Below are 7,060 nucleotides of genomic sequence, written 5' to 3' on the forward strand. Positions count from 1 at the left end.
GCCGTCCAGGGACAAAAGTGTTTAAGTGATTTGCTTGCACTTCTGCGCCACCTAGAGTACTGGAGGGCAGCCAGCCCAAGGTTTTGCGGAGCCTTGGGCAGATTTTGGGGCCACCGTCCCCAGCTAGTCCTACTATTAACTACATATTGTCCATGCTTAATTGTTTATGCATTATACATATTAGCATGTATATGTATTATATATTAGTATGGTGAAAAGAGTTAAAATAAACCAGCGGGTTCAATATTTTTATTGTTTCTGAAATGTGCAAACAGAGCAAAAGAGTCCCATAGAATGTAACACAGGCCTAAATGTTCTTTTTCACATAGTAATGTAAATGTAAAGACAGACAACTTTTACTAAATGAATTAGAAACTAACTGATTAGAGAGCTAATAGTCGGTTATCAACCATGATATCTGTGGTTTCCAGTCAGCATCACCTAAACTTTCCACACCTATACTGAAATCAAGACTCAGTTGATGCTTCTGTTTAACCAACAACATTATTAGTTAATGTTAAAGATTAATAACTCATATATTGCTTTGTTGTATGTTGCATGTATGCTGCTGTGACACCTCAGTTTGTTTTATTTTGAGAGGGATGAATTCTTTTTTGAGCTTGATGTGATCTAACACTTACAGTTTGCATGAACGTGACCCCCCAGCTCTGACTGTGAAAATGATAAAACTTTAAAGATTAAGGTTTAAGTCTGTTAACATCTTTATCAAACTATTTCACTTCATTTTGTATACACACAATAAGAGAGCTAGTTCTCTTAATAGTTTTCAGTCATGTGACTGACTCGCTACACTGGCAGGTACAACATCATAGGAAAAACAAAGATATGAAGAGAAATTATAAATTTTGGGGACTTGTGATCTCTTTTCTGACCTGGCAGCTTTATTTAAAACTCCTGAAAGCGGCGATGTGTCTCCCAGAGTTTCAATTTGGTGACATCTAGTGGTATTTTGTAGAGAATCGCTCACCTTACACTGCTGCCAGGATAAAAGTTTTCAAAGTGCGAACAGCTACGTATGTTTTTGATCCTGATGGGTAAATAATGGGTAAATAATGCTGCCCTGTGGGATGTAAGAAACAAGAAATTTTTCATGGTTAAAACAAAATTAAGTGCTACAGGTTACGTTTTGTTGACTGAGACATTTAAAGTGTAGGACCAGAAACGTTCTGGTATTTTAGTTTGTCACATTAATGCCGTGTGTAGGAATGTTTAGCTTATTTTAGAGTTTAGAAATGTGTTAACATAGAATGTAGAATTATTTTAGAGACACTGACACTGCCCTCAATGTAATAAAGGCCTGACTGAATTTAGGAGTAAATTGTAGGAGACCCCTCCCCCAGTTGAACTGTGAAAGGTTTCAACATTTGTAACTGGATAACTGTGGTCTGGAAGGGAGATGGGTTTTATGACCTCTAGGGAGTCACCTACACCCACAGTGTTTTAACTGTCACGTACACACATCCACACGCACACTCACTCATGTGCACTCACACATGCGTACACAGTCACACACGAGCACTCACATAGACACAGACACAGAGTTTGCAGCACACTGTGGGGGGGTTTTATGATGGGGACGCCTCTATAAAGTTGGCTGTAACTAACAAAGGGGTGAAGATTTTGCAGAGGGACACACTGGCCTCGTCTTCCCTTCTAGAAGTGCATGCTTAAATGAAGATGAATAAAGATGAACAAAGGTTTTGTGAAATAACTACTGAGTTCCGGTGCCGTCTCTGGATGCCTCGACGAATAAAAGAACTGGGGTGAAACTGATTTCGCAACACGTGCCATATCAATTAAGTTAACCGAGTATTTTTCCAATGTCAGCTAAATCATTCCTACAGTTTAAATGAGCCGCCACTGACAGGCGTGGTTGCTGTTGAGAAGCAGGGATTGGTGGGATTTGAACCTGTAAGGTGGGGTTAGGAGAGATGTGCTTACGTGTTGGTGTCATAATCTACGCTGTTCTAGCAGCTCTAACATTGATTAATGCATTTGATAGCATTTAGGCCAAGTTAAACTGAAAGAGATTAAAAGAATGGCTGCACAGTGAAAGGACGGGCAGGCATGTCCCAGTAGCTGTCACATCACGTGAAAACTATTGATTGATCGATACTGGTCTGTCAACAGAACACAAAGCAAACATGAAGTGCTCCCTATGTCACTACCTGATGACGTGCTTGCCTGTGTCAGTCACAGCTGCTTCCTGCACTGCACAACTTGAAATTTCCCAAATGTGCTTGACTGCAGTGATAAACTACAGATAACAGACCATCGAAGCAAAATTCAAATGTCTGGCACAGCAGACGGTAAACAATTTGTCTCTAGAAGCAGATCATGATCGAGTTTGTTCGGACACAGTAAACGTATTAAACCACCTGAAAACACACAACAGCCTGCAATCTAATGAATGCATGAAGGGCAAGAGCAACAATGCAGTGACTGCTAATGTGAATCGTCTCTGAACTTAGATGTCCATAAAAGGTACTGTTACTTCAGTGCAAAGCAAAAGCCTCAAATATAATAACAACACTGTTATCTCAAATAGCATGGCACGAAATTGTATTAAATAAATAAAGTTTTTGGAAATTTGAATTTCAATCACAGCTCACACCCTGTATTTTCAAAGCTCTATAAATGCAAACACATCATTTTGGAGTTGATGCAGCAGTGTTATAAATCTAATCATTGTACGTAGTATCACTAGGAAGAATCAGTGGATGACAAAACACGACATACAGTTTGTTGAAACTTTTGAAAAGTATATTTATTTTTGCCATTGAAATGGGTAGAAAGTATACTTCTAGCAGTGCCAACATTAAATGTGCCTCAGACCATTTAGGAGCTGTAGGTATCAAAATAGAGCAAAAATGCAGTGCAAAAATGGTCCAACATAAACACAGTGAGGTTTGTCCATTCTTCGTAAACTTAACTGAAAACAGCTGAACTGCACCAACTGGAGACATCATGTTCAGTAATGATGGGCAAACTTTAAAGTATTTTGAGCCTCACAAAGAAACATAAAATAAATAATAAGTATTTTCAGCCTCATAAATAGTCAATATTTAACCAAAATAATATTTCCTCCAGTCAGGCCATGTAGATAAATAAAATATGATGGTAGATTAAGTGCTTCAGTGGTCTAAGCTTACGTCACAGCGTCACGTGCGCTTTTTACGTCCAACACAGAAACTGCAGTCGTGGTGCTTTCGTTTGTACTCGGAACTCGGAAATTCTGCCTTGCGAGTAGGAAGATGTAGGTAACCCCAGACTGCAGATGAGCTGCATATGTGTTTATTGGTAATTTGTTTTTGTAGAGGGCTAGCAAAATAACCGTTTTCAAGGGCGTTGCCATATTGGAATCCCCTAACCAGAACGCCGTTTACTCGGGTGTGACATCATTCCCAGGTCCGTGTTCTGATTTCCGAGGTAAGTCGAACGCAACACAAGAAGTAACCAATAACGACCCTATCTAAATCCCAGTAATGATAAACGTGTTCCTGATTTTGGCATAACTAGTTACTGTGCTTGTTGCCACAATAATAAGTGGCTGTTTGTTGATCCTCCAGCCTGGAGGATCAACATTTTACAACATCAGGCTGACACTGATCCTCATCTGCAACGTTGAGGTGCACATAAGCAGGCTCATAATGAGAGAACTGCTGATTTAAACTGCAAATTAGCTGAGTAAACACGTGCAACAGAAAATACAGCAGATACGCATTGTCATTCAGGAGAAATGATCAGAGTGAAGAATGTGGGGTCAAGCTTTCCTTCTCACTGTGAAGGCAAAATGTAAAGGAGTCTTTTTTCCCCCCTCCTTTACCTTCCAACAGTAAGAGAGTTTTATCTGCAGCAGCACGAAGGATGCAGGATGAACAGAAGAGGGCACCGATGCAACACTGAACTGGATGCAGTGAAGGAAACAGGAGGCTCTTTATACACTGATACAGAAGTCTTTGTGGTTTATGTCATCCAGTGAGGGAGTTTAGAAGGAAAGCTCAGGAGCAGCGGTTTCCAATTTGTGAGTCCCAACAGCTCTGAGGAATAGCTAATCCTCAGGCATTAAAAAGTCCTATCTCAGAAGTGAAAAAAGATTGAACTTGAAGGGAGTCAGAAAGCCATGGCTTCATTTTAAGGAGTCATAAGGGTTTGATTTGGAAACATAAATTGGCACTAACTGCGGCTGTACACCATATATCCCAACCATGACTGCGGTGATCCCACACTAACCTGATAAGATAAGCATTTTCTGCATACCTTATAAAAAAGTAGCCTTTACTTCCTTTTAATATTATACACCATCAGCCAATTGATGTGAGTTTTTAAAATGCACATGTAGTACATGGTTTATTAGTATTCACTATGACACACAAAAGGAAAATTATCCTAATTTTTTATGAATATTTGAAGCAAGAAAAGCAAAAAACATCAAAGCTTACAGGAGGATGGGAAAAGGCAAAACTTCACCCACTCTTTTGCTCAACCTGTGGTGAGCGGCAAACATAAAGCTGCTCCTTCCATGCTACAGAAATAGCCTGTCCTTCCAAACATGTCCTTTGCAAAAATATTTTCAATCTCTGTTTCCGGAGGTGCCCGCCCTTTGCAAAAGTGCCCAGCTTCTATCCTCACAAAGACAGAAGCACATGAATACACAAATTCACAAAAGGTCAGAGCACGCACACTCTTGCAGAGATGCCCTCACTCTGCCATTTCAATCATCCCAATGTAATAAAACTGTCCACACACACACACACACACACACACCCCTCTTTTCCGTTGTCCTCCACCATGAAGAGCAGGTTGGTGCTATCGGTCACGGAAGGTGAAGCGGTCTTTTAGCAAGTTGGAGCCGTCGTGGTTGTAACTGATGCGGTTCTGGTAGATGTCATCCATGGTGAAGCTGCTGATCTGTCGGTAGCGTTGGCTGTTGATGGTGCGGTCGATGGTGTCGTGTCGAGGAGCCTGGATGACGCTGAAGACGATGGATTCCGCCTGGAGGAAGGTCGTGTAATAGGAGGGAAAATGCAGGGAAAGGAAGGACGACTCAATGATATCGCCTACAATGTCTCCCTAGGATGAAGCTACATAAAGAAGCAGTGTTGGTTCTGCACAACCAACAAACCAGTAAAATAGTGAGAACTCAAATTCAGGAATCAGCTTCAAAATATCTATAGTGGCGAACCTTAACATTACTTTTGAGTTTTATTCTCTAAAATTGTACAATAGGCTGTAGAAAATTAATTTTCAAGTTTTTACTGAGAATTACAGATTTATTGGATTAACAGTGTTGGATTATCCTTTAAGCTGGCTGCTTAGTTTAGCCAACTTAGGTAATGATCTCAAAATAAACATTCAGAGGTCCAGCTCTTTTCTAAACTGGTAACTTTGGAATGTTTCCAAACATGATGCCAATTACTTCACAAAAATACCAAGCTTCAAAGATATGATCTGTTTCTATTGTGCAGCTCATAACGAGAATCAGATGCTTAAAGAAGGAAAAAGGCAAATAAGCTAATTTAAATTACTTCATACATATTATTAACACTACAATATATGCAGCAGAGGATGGAGAGCAACATTTCATTTAGTTTCGCATTAATTAAAGAAGTATGAGTGTGCTTGCTGAAGAAATCAGTTCTCGAATGCTGTATTTTGACCTCAGTTACACATTTGAAAAGTTTTTTGTTTTGTTTTACTTTAAGACCTTCTGAAGTGCTCAAAGCATCTCTGTTGTAGTTCCCGCCACAGAAGGTGACACCTGATTCTTGTCATGATGTCACGCACATACTGTAATTAAAGCTGTGAAAGATTTGCAGAAAACGTATGTAGCCTGTGTGTTACCTCTGTGTCTGCATCAGTGGCTTTCAGCTCAAACTCAGTGATGGTCTTTCTCACACCCTCCTCATTAGTTTGAATTAGCAAGGCAGATTTATGCATGAGGTGACCGGGACGAGAACCTGCCACTTTTTTGCTGTTATAAAAGCTGTAGAGTTTGTTAGATTTCACATTTCTTTCATATCTTTCAATTTAGTGACATCATTAAGAATTTTTTTAAATTAAGCTAAGTATTTAAGTGATCAGAAAACTTTTCTTTCTTAATTCCTGTCAACAGCTTGTTTTCTGCACCATTTAAGGTTGTTCCCTGCACTTGAGATTAAAGGTCCCTCTTTGGACCCACAAGGACTGTTGACTTATTTCTTGGCCAAAATGGGAACAAAGTTATTTTAAAAACCCAATTAGTCTTTAGGAAGGACAAATAATATTTCAGAGCTTCTGTTGTAATCAGCAGATATCTGCATCAAGACCTCCTTCATGAATAAATTTTAAAATGTGTTAAGCTACCAGGTATTGTTAAAATCTTCTGCCATTCACCTCATTTGTCCCATCGGACACGGTGATGGAGAACTGGGATACTTAATGGATATACATCTGTCCAATTAAGAAGCAGAAACCACTGTGAGTCTATTTCAACCTCGTTAGTTTAATATTAAAGCGACAGCAGGTACAAAACTACAAAACTCTGAAACAGGGAATGGCTTGGCAGACCGTTGCTCTCTTCTGATCCCTCCTGACGGATTTTTGTCTACCTTTGATTTTCTTTGTGTCCATTCTACCAATTCCGGTGGTCACGGGCAAACGCCAGTTCAACAAAGTGAGTAATTTAAGAGATGAATTCTTCTGCGTCTGTTTCCGTTAAACGTGTGATGTCTTATGCTTCATATTTTGTTGTGACATGTGTTTGTAAGCCACCATGGCATTTTCTGGCCACACACTGAGTTTGTTTCCTGAATTTGGCTCTTATCAAATTTACAAGGGGATAAAACTAAACTGAGACTAAAGTTAAACTGGAATAACAATGCTTCTCTTTACTCTGTGTTGCCTCCGAAGTATAAAACCCAGTGGGAAAGGTTTGTTTGCAACAATCCAGCATTACTCAGTGTGAAACTAAAGGTGACTGTCTTAAAAACAAGAACCAGATTTTTCTTTTTGCTTCCCAGGAATTCTGTTATCCTCGCTTATTTTGGATGCAAAGACC

Source organism: Copadichromis virginalis, linkage group LG5 (genome assembly GCF_057382275.1).
Source record: "Copadichromis virginalis isolate Kocher_CV1m ecotype Utaka linkage group LG5, C_Virginalis_male_GT1.1, whole genome shotgun sequence".
Taxonomy (NCBI): domain Eukaryota; kingdom Metazoa; phylum Chordata; class Actinopteri; order Cichliformes; family Cichlidae; genus Copadichromis; species Copadichromis virginalis.